The sequence below is a fragment of the Ranitomeya variabilis genome, chromosome 6, assembly GCF_051348905.1.
Source record: "Ranitomeya variabilis isolate aRanVar5 chromosome 6, aRanVar5.hap1, whole genome shotgun sequence".
NCBI classification, from domain to species: domain Eukaryota; kingdom Metazoa; phylum Chordata; class Amphibia; order Anura; family Dendrobatidae; genus Ranitomeya; species Ranitomeya variabilis.
The window spans coordinates 212359707-212374173 of NC_135237.1; the positions used below are offsets into that span (position 1 = coordinate 212359707).

Genomic DNA, 14467 nt, shown 5'->3' on the forward strand with positions numbered 1-14467 from the left:
ACATGGGCAACAGGATAAAATGGATCCTAAATTTTGTTGGGCAATTTCTCCTGAGTACACCAATACCTCACATGTGGGGGTAAACCACTGTTTGGGCACATGGTAAGGCTCGGAAGGGAAGGAGCGCCATTTGACTTTTTGAATGAAAAATTATCTCCATCGTTAGCGGACACCATGTCGCGTTTGGAAAGCCCCTGTGTGCCTAAACATTGGAGCTCCTCCACAAGTGACCCCATTTTGGAAACTAGACCCCCCAAGGAACTCATCTAGAGGCATAGTGAGCACTTTAAACCCCCAGGTGCTTCACAAAATGATCCGCAAAAATGAAAAAGTACTTTTTTTTCACACAAAATTTCTTTTAGCCTCAATTCTTTCATTTTCACATGGGCAACAGGATAAAATGGATCCTAAAATTTGTTGGGCAATTTCTCCTGAGTATGCCGATACCTCATTTGTGGGGGTAAACCACTGTTTGGGTGCACGGCAAGGCTCGGAAGGGGAGGCGTGCCATTTGACTTTTTGAATGGAAAATTAGCTCCAATCGTTAGCGGACACCATGTCGCGTTTGGAGAGCCCCTGTGTGCCTAAACATTGGAGCTCCCCTACAAGTGACCCCATTTTGGAAACTAGACCCCCCAAGGAACTTATCTAGATGCATAGTGAGCACTTATAACCCCCAGGTGCTTCACAGAAGTTTACAACGCAGAGCCGTGAAAATAAAAAAATAATTTTTCTTTCCTCAAAAATGATTTTTAGCCCAGAATTTTTTATTTTTCCAAGGGTAATAGGAGAAATTGGACCTCAAATGTTGTTGTCCAGTTTGTCCTGAGTACGATGATACCCCATATGTGGGGGTAAACCACTGTTTATGCGCACGGCAGGGCTCGGAAGGGAAGGCACGCCATTTGGCTTTTTGAATGGAAAATTAGCTCCAATCATTAGCGGACACCATGTCGCGTTTGGAGAGCCCCTGTGTGCCTAAACATTGGAGGTCCCCCACAAGTGACCCCATTTTGGAAACTAGACCTCCCAAGGAACTAATCTAGATGTGTGGTGAGCACTTTGATCCCCCAAGTGCTTCACAGAAGTTTATAACGCAGAGCCATGAAAATAAAAAAAAATTTTTCTTTTCTCAAAAATGATTTTTTAGCCCACAATTTTTTATTTTCCCAAAGGTAACAGGAGAAATTGGACCCCAAAAGTTGTTGTCCAGTTTCTCCTGAGTACGCTGATACCCCATATGTGGGGGTAAACCACTGATTTGGCACACGTCGGGGTTCGGAAGGGAAGTAGTGACGTTTTGAAATGCAGACTTTGATGGAATGCTCTGCGGGCGTCAGGTTGCGTTTGCAGAGCCCCTGATGTGCCTAAACAGTAGGAACTCCCCACAAGTGACTCTATTTTGGAAACTAGACCCCCAAGGGAACTTATCTAGATGTGTAGTGAGCACTTTGAACCCCCAAGTGCTTCACAGAAGTTTATAACGCAGAGCTGTGAAAATAAAAAATGTGTTTCCTTTCCTCAAAAATATTTTTTAAGCCCAGAATTTTTTATATTTGCAAGAGTAACAGGAGAAATTGGACCCCAAAAGTTGTTGTCCAGTTTCTCCTGAGTACGCTGATACCCCATATGTGGGGGTAAACCACTGTTTTGGCAGACGGGGTTCGGAAGGGAAGTAGTGATGTTTTGGAATGCAGACTTTGATGGAATGGTCTGCGGGCATCATGTTACGTTTGCAGAGCCCCTGATATGCCTAAACAGTAGAAACCCCCCACAAGTGACCCCATTTTGGAAACTAGACCCCCCAAGGAACTTATCTAGATGTGTGTTGAGCACGTTCAACCCCCAACTGCTTCACAGAAGTTTACAACGCAGAGCTGTGAAAATAAAAAATCATTTTTCTTTCCTCAAAAAAGATGTTTTAGCAAGCAATTTTTTATTTTCACAAGGGTAACAGGAGAATCTGGACCCCAATATTTCTTGCCCAGTTTGTTGTGAGTACGCTGATACCCCATATGTGGGGGTAAACCACTGTTTGGGCACACGTCAGGGCTCGGAATGGAAGTAGTGACATTTGAAATGCAGACTTTGATGGAATGGTCTGCGGGCGTCACATTGCATTTGCAGAGCCCCTGATGTGCCTAAACAGTAGAAACCCCCACACGTGACCCCATTTTGGAAACTAGACCCCCGAAGGAACTTATCTAGATGTGTGGTGAGCACTTTCAACCCCCCAGTGCTTCACAGAAGTTTATAACGCAGAGCCGTGAAAATAAAAAATAATTGTTCTTTCCTCAAAAATTATGTTTTAGCAAGTAATTTTTTATTTTTGCAAGGGTAACAGGAGAAATTGGACCCCAACAGTTGTTGCCCAGTTTGTCCTGAGTACGCTGGTACCCCAAATGTGGGGGTAAACCACTGTTTGGGCGCACGTCGGGGCTTGGAAGGGCGGGAGCACCATTTGACTTTTTGAACGCAAGATTGGCTGGAATCAATGGTGGCGCCATGTTGCGTTTGGAGACCCCTGATGTGCCTAAACAGTGGAAACCCCTCAATTCTAACTTCAACACTAACCCCAACACACCCCTAATCCTAATCCCAACTGTAGCCATAACCCTAATCACAACCCTAACCCCAACACACCCCTAACCACAACCCTAACCGCAACACACCCGTAACCCTAATTCCAACCCTAACCCTAATCCTAACCCTAATCCCAACCGTAACCCTAATCCCAACCCTAACCACAACTGTAACCCCAACACACCCCTAACCCTATCCGTAACCCTAACCACAAGCCTAATCTTAACCCTATTTCAAACCCTAGCCCTAATTCCAACCCTAACTCTAATTCCAACCCTAACCCTAAGGCTATGTGCCCACGTTGCGGATTCGTGTGAGATTTTTCCGCACGATTTTTGAAAAATCTGCAGGTAAAAGGCACTGCGTTTTACCTGCGGATTTACAGCAGATTTCCAGTGTTTTTTTGTGCGGATTTCACCTGCGGATTCCTATTGAGGAACAGGTGTAAAACGCTGCGGAATCCACACAAAGAATTGACATGCTGCGGAAAATGCAACGCAGCGTTTCTGCACGGAATTTTCCGCACCATGGGCACAGCGGATTTGGTTTCCCATAGGTGTACATGGTACTGTAAACCTGATGGAAAACTGCTTCGAATTCGCAGCGGCCAATCCGCTGCGGATCCGCGGCCAATCCGCTGCAGATCCGTGGCCAACCCGCTGCGGATCCGTGGCCAATCCGCTGCGGATCCGCGGCCGATCCGCTGCGGATCCGCGGCCGATCCGCTGCGGATCCGCGACCGATCCGCTGCGGATCCGCGGCCGATCCGCTGCGGATCCGCGGCCGATCCGCAGCGGATCCGCTGCCGATCCGCTGCGGATCCGCGGCCGATCCGCAGCCAAATCCGCACTGTGTGCACATGCCATAACCCTACCCCTAACCCTACCCGTAACCCTAACCCTACCCCTAACCCTACCCCTAGTTCTAACCCTAGTTCTAACCCTAACCCTAGTGGAAAAAGAAAAAGAAAATATTTTCTTTATTTTATTACTGTCCCTACCTATGGGGGTGATAAAGGGGGGGGTTTATTTATTATTTTTTTATTTTGATCGCTGCGATAGAACCTACCACAGCGATCAAAATGTACTTGTAATGAATCTGCCGGCTGGCAGATTCGGCGGGCGCACTGCGCATGCGCCCGCCATTTTCCAAGATGGCGGCACCCATGGAGAAGACGGCCGGACACCGGGAGGGACATCGAAGCTAGGTAAGTATGGGGGGGGTGGGATCGGAACACGGGGGGGGGGATCGGAGGACCGGGGGAGCGGACAAGAGGACCGGGGGAGCGGACAGGAGGGAGGAGGGGAGCGGACAGGAGATCGGGGCAGAAAGGACGACTGGGGGGGCGATCGGTGGGGTGGGGGGGGCAGATCGGGGTCTCCAGCCATGGCAGATGCTATTGCAGCATCGGCCATGGCTGGATTGTAATATTTCACCATTTTCATAGGTGAAATATTACAAATCGCTCTGATTGGCTGTTTCACTTTCAACAGCCAATCAGAGCGATCATAGCCACGGGGGGGTGAAGCCACCCCCCCTAGGCTGAAGTACCACTCCCCCTGTCTCTGCAGATCGGGTGAAAATGGAGTTAACCCTTTCACCCGATCTGCAGGGATGCGATCTTTCCATGACGCCACATAGGCGTCATGGGTCGGATTGGCACCGACTTTCATGACGCCTACATGGCATCAAAGGTCGGGAAGGGGTTAAATGTATCTGTATAGATTGATAAATGTTTTTATTAGGACCTTACGAAATGTCATGTGACTCAGGAATTGAATCTGATTGGTGGGTCCCTGTATATAGGAGAAACACAATCAGATTTATATATGGCTTTGAGAAAGATCTTCGGATCGAAACGCATTGCCATTTGCTCCTCACATTTGGAGATGTACACCGGAGGGAGCACAGTCATTTGTCTTATTTTATGTTGGATTTAATTAAACTTTTTTGAATTTTACGGAGCTGGAACTCATACTTCTTTTTTTGGATTCTACTTGACTTCCCGCAACGGAATTCCGTGCACCTGCGTTCATCAATGGTGAGCTGGCTTACAACTTTTTTCTTTTTCTAAGTTAGTTGAAATGCTGCCCATATCAAGCAAATGCTTTGGTATTTCAGAGAAAATAAATATTAAAGATCCAGTCTGAGACAATACCCAGAGATGAGACAAGTACAGCTTCCCTCGGCCACCTCTTCCCAGCACCACTGTAGTGATTGATAGGCTTTTTTCTTGTGTAGATAGGGAGAGACCTGTCTTTCACCTGCAGTGGCAGTAGTCTCTGTGATTCCTGTTCAGAGCTTTAAAGTATTCTACTAATAATATACCTGGCAATAATGCAGCCAGTCTGCCTGAGGTTTGGGCAGTATGAATCACGTGACTAGTTCCCTATCCCTATAAGGGAACACTAAACCTAGAAATAATCTTTATTTTTTATATAGCACTAACATATTCCGCAGCGCTTTACAGTTTGCACACATTATCATCGCCATCCCCGAGGCTCACAATCTAATAATTAGTATGTCTTTGGAATGTGGGAGGAAACCAGAGTACCTGGAGGATACCCACGCAAACACGGGGAGAATATACCATTTCCTTGCAGATGTTGTCCTTGGTGGGATTTGAACCCAGGACTCCAGCGCTGCAAGGCTGCAGTGAGAAATGGATGTTTACATGAAGTTTAGTTGCTTACCCCGTTCTTGGTTTGCAGTATTTTCTGCCTGCTTCCACAACAGGTAACCTTGTATAAATACTGTAGAGGTCAAAAGGTTTACCCTCATCCTCATGGCATTATTGCTTATGAAAATATGTTTAAAAAGTCTAATTTTCAACATGTGAAAACATCTGAGAATGTAGGTACACTATAAAGAAGCTTTCCAGTCACATCAATCATTTATTGGAAGTATGCCTCTTTGAGGTTGTGGACTGTCTTAGGCTGCTTTCACACATCAGGTTTTTTGTTTCAGGCTAATTCCCGCTCTTCCGCCAAAAACCGGATTTGGAAACCGGAGAAACCGGATCCGGCTTTTCCCCCATTGAATAGTATTGGCGCCGGATGGCCCAGGGTTCCTTCCGGTGTGATGCCGGATCCGGCGTACAATCAATTCTGGCATCTGGAAAAAACGTCTACTGTAACGTTTTTTGTCTGCGGCTTTTCGCCACAATGCATGTCTATGGACGCCGGATTGCACCGGATCCGGGAAAAGGTGGATCCGGCGGGCGGAGCCGGCTTTTTACACTGAGCATGCTCAAAAAACTATGGGCCAGCCCCGAGGACTGTATATAAAGCAGTGCCATTGAGGCCTTCATTCATTTCCAGCCTGCAAAAGAGCCGACACCCTGCCACACCCTGCCAAGATGGAAGGAGCCAGAGAGCCTGCAACAGAGCCAGAAACCTGCCACAGAGCCAGCTCGCCTGCCTGCCACAGAGCCAGAAACCTGCCACAGAGCTAGCTCTCCTGCCTGCCACAGAGTCAGAAACCTGCCACAGAGCCAGCTCTCCTGCCTGCCACAGAGCCAGCTCTCCTGCCTGCCACAGAGCCAGAAACCTGCCACAGAGCCAGAGAGCTTGCCACAGAGCCAGACACCTGCCACAGAGCCAGGTCTCCTGCCTGCCACAGAGCCAGAAACCTGCCACAGAGCCAGGTCTCCTGCCTGCCACATAGCCAGAAACCTGCCACAAAGCCAGCTCGCCTGCCTGCCACAGAGCCAGCTAGCCTGCCTGCCACAGAGCCAGAGAGCCTGCCACAGAGCCAGAAACCTGCCACAGAGCCAGCTCTCCTGCCTGTCACAGAGCCAGAAACCTGCCACAGAGCCAGCTCTCCTGCCTGCCACAGAGCCAGAAACCTGCCACAGAGCCAGCTCTCCTGCCTGCCACAGAGCCAGAAACCTGCCACAGAGCCAGCTCTCCCGCCTGCCACAGAGCCAGAAACCTGCCACAGAGCCAGAGAGCTTGCCACAGAGCCAGACACCTGCCACAGAGCCAGGTCTCCTGCCTGCCACAGAGCCAGAAACCTGCCACAAAGCCAGGTCTCCTGCCTGCCACAGAGCCAGAAACCTGCCACAAAGCCAGCTCGCCTGCCTGCCACAGAGCCAGCTAGCCTGCCTGCCACAGAGCCAGAGAGCCTGCCACAGAGCCAGAAACCTGCCACAGAGCCAGCTCTCCTGCCTGTCACAGAGCCAGAAACCTGCCACAGAGCCAGCTCTCCTGCCTGCCACAGAGCCAGTAACCTGCCACAGAGCCAGCTCTCCTGCCTGCCACAGAGCCAGCTACCTACCGCAGAGCCAAGCTGTTCTAGAGCAGCAGCCATGTCTTCTTCTGGGAGCCCTCCTCCTCCTCGGCGACGCACAGAGGTAAATATGAACATATATCTTGCTCCATCGTTGTCGAGTGTGTGTGAGTGTGTGTGAGTGTGTGTGTGAGTGTGTGTGAGTGTGTGTGTGAGTGTGTGCGTGAGTGTGTGCATGAGTGTGTGTGTGAGTGTGTGTGAGTGTGTGTGAGTGTGTGTGAGTGTGTCTGTGTGTATATATAATGTATTTTGTAATCTTTCATCTTTGTAGAAAGCTGCTGAAGCTGCTTCCCCAGTTGAAGAGGTGCTCCCCGAAGAAGAGGGAAGGGGTGAAGAAACACATGGAGAGGGCTCACAATTGGTATGTATCTTTCATGTGTTGCGGAACCACACCCTACACTACACACAATACATAACACAAGATACTTAGAACACAACACATAGAAAGGCTACCAACAAGCACATAATTTTGTTATTTTTCTTCTAGAGTTCGGAATCTGGTGCTCAAGCAAGAGGTTCTTCCACTGGCTCCCAGGGTCATCGGCTTGAGACTCGTGGTGGCGGCCGTTGTCATGTAGGTTTTTTTTTTTTTTTTTTCCTTGGAGGTTAGCAATGTTTCAAATTTTGTGTTAATTTTTTTTCCCCTTTTCCAACAGGTTTCACAGCGTGCTCCTGATTCAGACGGTGAGGTCGGCCTTGATATTGACCTCCTCATCGATCTTGTCTGAGACAGGGAGCCGCTGTGGAATATGGGTGACCGCCACCATGCTGATCTCTCAGTGACCCGTTGACTCTGGGAGCAAATCTGCAAAGAACTGATAGCGAGGTGGGAGGACCTTGATGTTCAGGCCCAGATTCAAGAACGTAAGTATTCTCAGTTCAGTTTTGGTGATGCATTCTAAAATGCTGTTTCTAACCAAGTTGTGTTTCTCCTTTTTTAACAGGTGAGCGGATTGTGAAAAGATGGCGGTCGATCAGGGATCGCTTTAAGAAGGAGTTCAACAAAGAGATGCGGGCCCCGAGTGGATCTGGAGGACGCAGGAGCAAATACAAGTATGCCCGAGCCCTGTCGTTCCTCAGGTCAATGATGGTGACACGAAGGTAAATATTATCCACCACATGCACTAATAAATGTTTAATATGTCTAAACCTATTTTGCTCTTTCAGCCAGGGCCATGCAATGGCAGTATATTAATTGTTTGTTTTTTCTCTTTTGTTCCACAGCACCGTTGGGAGCACTCAGGAGCCTGCAGCACAGTTGAACCCTTCTGGGGCGATCCCTCAGGAGGCTGCCACCGAGGGACACTTTGACAGTGAGAACCCCTCTGCACCTTCCCCCTCTGCACCTTCCCACTCTGCACCTTCCCACACATTGGATCCCTCTGTCCCATCCACGAGTGCTGGAGCTTCCTGGCCGGTTCCATTGCATGTATCTGCTGGTGAGGATATAGCGTTTCCTGTACCCCACCCCTCTGCTGCAGCCACCTCTAGTACACCTGTAGCATCGGGGCGCCTTTGGCAGAGGGGTCAGGTACAGAGTTATGCGCCCGAGTTCTTACACCTGAACGCATCATTTCACAACTGTTTGAAAGTTTTGTCCGAGCAAATGGCTGCAGGTTTTAATTTTATAAATAAAAGTATACTCGAGATGCATACACTTCTGGTAACGATGCGTTCAGAGGCAAGACAGTCACCGAACAACACTTTTTTCCAGTCAGTACTTGAGCAAATGGAGGCGCTATCTACTTCTCAGCAGATGCAAGTAATGGAATCCTGCCAGTCCACTCTAGCGCTCATTGCCTCAAGAGCAGATACTCTTGCCACCCATGCTTCAACTGCCCCCCCTTCCTCCACTGTCCATCACTACAGCCACTACCATCCTCCTGACCCGTACCACCAACCAGACCGTGACCCATGCCACCAACATCACCATCACCCACATCGTGCCCGTGCCCCGTCCCAACCTCCACAACACTTCCAGCGTTCCCGTGCCCCTTCCCACCAGTCACACTACCAGCCTCTCGCCCGTGCCCCTCCCCACCAGTCACACTACCAGCCTCACGCCCGTGCCCCTTCCCAGCAGCCACACTACCAGCCTCCCACCCGTGCCCCTTCCCACCCATATGATGATCCCGACCCTTACAACTTCCCATCTACTTTATCCTCGCCTCCTCTCCCTGCCCATTTCCAACAGCCTCTATCACCCTCTTCCCAACCCTCTTATCCACCCATCACTCCTTCTGCCTCCCAATTCTCCCAAAACATAACCTACACCCCACCATCCTACCAAATTCCTAACCTCAATCCCACTTTCTTGTCCACCCGCTCAATTGCTTTCTCCACTCCTTCACCACTACCTATTGATCCTTCCCCACCACCAACACATTCCTCTCTCCACACTCCCACTGTCGAAGTGTCCCTATCCGACAGCCCCTCCAACAGTATCTCCACCCCGATGTACGAAAATCTTTAGTGTTATGTAGGCTGCATTATTTTTTGTGTTTCAAAAAAAGTTTGGTTGATAAAGAAAAATTTTAATAAAACTTTTTTGTTTTCAACTATCTTGTATTTATTCGTTAGGGACAAATAACAATTTGGTTACACAAGGTTTATTGTTAACAGGTAAAATACTTTAGGTACAACCCAAACAGATGCACATCTTGGTTAAAAGGTAAAACCAAACAGGTACACAACATGGGTAAAAGGTAAAACCAAATAGGTACACAACATGGGTAAAAGGTAAAACCAAATAGGTACACAACATGGGTAAAGGTAACAGTTATTACTAGGTTACATACAAAGTGTTTAAACTCTCTCATCCTGCCAGTGTATTCTTCCTTCGGGTGAAATAAAATATTCTGCAAAGTGATCCCGTATTCTGGAAACAGTGGCAGAACTTCTGTACGTCTGGTTGCTATAATCCGTCAAGGTGGTTTCGGCAGAGTGGTCCTCAATGGAAAGCTGTTCCTTGGATATAACATAATTGTGTAGGACAACACACGCTTTCAATACCTCATCCACAGTGTCTGTCTTCAAGTTAATGGATGTCAGGAGAACTCTCCATTTGGCGGTTAGGATCCCAAACGCACACTCTACCATTCTCCGTGCATGTGTGAGTCGATAGTTGAAAATTCTTTTAGTATTGTTTAAACCACGGCTGGAGTAGGGTTTCAAAAGATGCTCGGAAAGCTGAAAAGCTTCATCCCCTACACAAACAAATGGCATTGGTGGCTCAGAGGTTTGAGGCAGTGGTCTTGGGGGGGGAAATTGAAAGGTTTGTCCATATAATTGCCGCCCCATAGAAGACAGTTTGAAAACTTGCGAATCATTAGAACGGCCATACGCTCCAATATCCACATCTACAAATTTGTAATCCACATCAGCGATGGCCATCAGCATGATGGAAAAGTACTTCTTATAGTTGAAAAACTGAGATCCAGAACCAGCCGGTTTCACAATACGGATGTGTTTCCCATCCACCGCACCCAAGCAATTGGGAAACTGACACACTTCCAGGAATCTGTCAGCTACTTCCAACTTTGTCTGCATTGTGGGATGTGGAATGTATTCCTCGTGCAGAGAGTCCCACAGTGCACGGCAAGTGTGCCTCACTATTCCAGATATGGTTGAAATGCCCAGTCTGAACTGAAAATGTAGTGAAGACAGGGATTCACCAGTTGCTAGGAATCTGTGAACAAAAGCAAGGCAGAAATTACTGCAAATTCAAAATATCAACTAAAGTGCCCTACAAGAGTAGATCCAAAAAGAATGCTTACCGAAGAGTGACCATCAGACGCTCAGCCGGGGTAATGGAGAATCTGCAATAGGTATCACTCCTTCTTATTAGATGTTCAACCTGCTCCACCAATACATCAAAGTTCTCAGCTTTCATCCGCACATAGCTGAAAAACTTGTCAGGGTTACCTCGTAGCTCCATATACAAAGTGGAAAAGACTCCCCGGTTCATTCTCTGTGCCGTGATGGGGTGGATCCACAAATGGCATCGGCGCAGACGCATGATACGCTGTCTCTCTCGCTCCTTCTCAATAACAATTGCTTTCAATCGATTCGCCTCCATGATGAAATCCACGTTGCTCTGCAGAATCTTCGCAATAATGCCGTCCATCTTGCTCTGTATCTTGCTCCTCTCCAACCTCACAGATGGGCTTAAACACTGTATATATAGTTTTCAGCGGGCCAATCACCTTTTTAGCCTTTCAGGGGGCGTTTTTACAAGCCGGATACGTTAAAAAAACGGATAGAAAACCGGACGAAATGGATGGTAACCGGATTGGACGGATCCGGTTTCTCGCTGGATCCGGACACCTGATCCGGCTGAAAAACGGATCCGTCTCATCTGGTTTCTACAAAATAAGCCGGATCCGGCGCTGCGGCACGATGCTGGAACCGGCATGCGGCAAAAAACCTGATGTGTGAAAGCAGCCTTACCTCGTCCCTACCCTGAAGACATACAGTGGGTACGGAAAGTATTCATAACCCTTTACATTTTGTTTCATTGCTGTAATTTGGTAAATTCAAAAAAGTTTATTTTTTTTCTCATTAATGCACTCTGCACCTCATCGTGACGAAAAAAAAAACAGAAATGTAGTAATATTTGCAAATTTATTAAAAAAGAAAAACTGAAATATCACATGGTCATAAGCATTCAGACCCTTTGCTCAGTATTGAGTAGAAGCACCCATTTGAGTTAGTACAGGCATGATTTTTCTTGAGAATGATGGAACAAGTTTTTCACACCTGGATTTGGGGATCCTCTGCCATTCTTCCTTGCAGAACCTCTCCAGTTCCATCAGGTTGGATGGTGAACTTCTCCCCTATGCCTCAAAACTACTGGAACAACATGTCTATCTTGAACTGTCCTCCCACCTCTCTTCTTGCTCCCTCTTTGAACGCTTACAATATGGCTTCTGGTCACACCACTCCACTGAAACGGCCCTAACTAAGGTCACCAATGACCTATTAACCGCCAAGGCCAAGCGACACTACTCTGTCCTCCTCCTCCTGGACCTGTCCTCTGTCTTTGACACAGTGGACCATTCCCTATTATTAGTGATGAACGAGCACTAAAATGCTCAGGTACTCGTTGCACGGGTCGAGCAGATTGGAATACTCGGGTACTCGGCCAGAGCAAAGAGCCCAATGTAAGTCTATAGGAGACCCGAGTATTTTTACAGCGCTCCCCCCCCCTGGGGGAAACGGGTTTTGCTTTGAAATATGTCAAGGTACATCCCTTTGCAGGTTAATTACTTGCCTGTAAGGCCAAATATTTAACACCAGACCAAAAATTTCCTCCCCCACTTAGGCTTAGTTCAGACGCAGCGTTTTTGAAGCATGTTTCAACATTAACATTGCTTTCAACCACTACAAATGCATTCACTGGGAAAGGTCATTGTAACATTTAACACCCCTAGCTGGCCATGTGGTGTGTGACACATAAGCAGGCCCATCTTGTTTCATTTATGAATGATGGACTATTAAAGTGAAAGAGCCTATTTTTACTGGTGCATCAGGTGGCATTAATCTTCTTAAAGGGCCATTATGAAACAGTGGGTCTCCTAAACTGTTGTAGCCTATGCTGTGAATTGATGGGCTGCCAAGAATTACGACGCACCACAATACCCCTGTCATAAGATGTCCAGGGGGGGACTCCAGAAAAAGTGTTGCACTGAATTCAAGGCCTGCCCTGCTACCAATTCATATGCACCCCAATAAACCAATAAAGCCTTTGAACCCACATACTGGATGGGCCCATGAAAATCCACTTCACAATATGCATTTTGTACTCCCGTACTCCTTTGTTTTACACATTGACAGCAAGGCCAGTCCTGCTGCATAGTCAGTCATATGCACCCCATTACACCTTGGAACCCACATACTGGATGGGCCCATGAAAATCCACTTCACAATATGCATTTTGTACTCCCGTACTCCTTTGTTTTACACATTGGCAGCAAGGCCAGCCCTGCTGCATAGTCAGTCATATGCATCCCATTACGCCTTGGAACCCACATACTGGATGGGCCCATGAAAATCCACTCGTATTTTTTAATGGTATGATGGTTCCCTCTTAGCACAATTATTTACAGGAGAATTTGGCAATTTTATTTGCCTTGTTTTTAAAGCTAAGGTTCAGATATGGCTTTAAAAAAGGCTAATACTTGCAATACAACACAATTTTATTGCAAACTACAAAATTCAAGGAATAGTATGATTGAATAGTGTGAGTGCGTGCACTTTTGTATATGTTAACATACACAGGTTAGGTTAATAAGTACATATAAGGATTAAATAAATATAGTGATTACTTATATATGAAGATTAACTACATACAGTATGCTTAGATCATCACCAAGAGGCTTTTAAACATCATCCGTCTGGAATATCAGAGAAGCAACACCAAGACAGAGAACCCTGGGAGATTACCTACACTGCATCCCCAATTATGCAGGTATCAGCACACTGTACATGTTCAGGTACCCCAGTTTTGGCATCTGTCTTTGTCATGTTTCTCTGGTCTTATATAGTGATTTACACTTTGTAGTAACTCTAGTTTCACCCAGTCCTTTAAGTGGCCACGTTTCAAGGTTGGATGAAACTGAGGTATCATGGAGTCATCAGTCGAGGGGCCATAAACCCCTACAAAATAAAAGCCACAAGGATTTAGATCAAACCACCACCGACATAGTTTCAGTAAACCTTAATGTTTTAAAATGACAAAACTCACAGAAAATAGATATCTAATGGAGTATAAAATCAACTGGCTCACAGAAAACCCCAAATATTTTTAAAAAAGTGTATACTTCATTAATACAACATACCAGTGCACTATACAATACCGTCACCAAGACACAAAAACACATGTATATAAAATAGAAAAGGCCAAGGATAGTGCCTTGCCCTACCTCTAGATCCCAAACAACCCTACCTGACTGCGGATGTTTGCACCCTATGTCCTGTGCGCCGCCGCTCCACGTCGACTGTCTCTTCTATCCCTCGTGTTCCCTGATTGGAATAGAATAGAAATATATTATAAAATAATCAGATATGGGACTTTCAAGGGAATCAGGGATAATAATCAAAGTAGAGGGCCAATAATTAAAAAAGCCCTACCCTGTCCATGCCTGACAGCAGAGGCTGGCACCCTATTAAAGATGAATGACAGTGGCGTCCCCGCTTCTCGACATCTGTCCCAAACAGGACCCTATCAATATAGCGTGCCAAGGATGTCTGTAAAGCTAAAGAGCTAGAGTGCTCTGATGTAACCTGTTACACTATGGGCCAAAATGTAAACAATGAGGGAGCCATATATATATGGTATCATAGTTATGCCAAAAATATGGATATAAACGTTCAAAATACAATATCGCATCACAGTTATGCCAAACCATGTGTATATCTATTCATGACACCATACAAATGTTATGCCTAAATGGAGCATACCCCCAAGAGCTCCTTCCAATAAATGCGCACCCAAACAAATGGTCCACAATAACAATGCAAACAGATATTCAAATCATTTCCATATCCCCATTATAACATTAGTCCACATTAACATGTATATAGAACTCGACGC

The 14467-nt window shown here is 46.7% G+C and overlaps 1 protein-coding gene across 3 annotated transcripts in view; it reads left to right on the forward strand.

Annotated features, from left to right (window-relative positions):
• Window positions 1-14467, forward strand: part of VWC2 (von Willebrand factor C domain containing 2) — a 1827208-nt gene that overhangs the window by 1464506 nt on the left and 348235 nt on the right. The window lies entirely within an intron of this gene.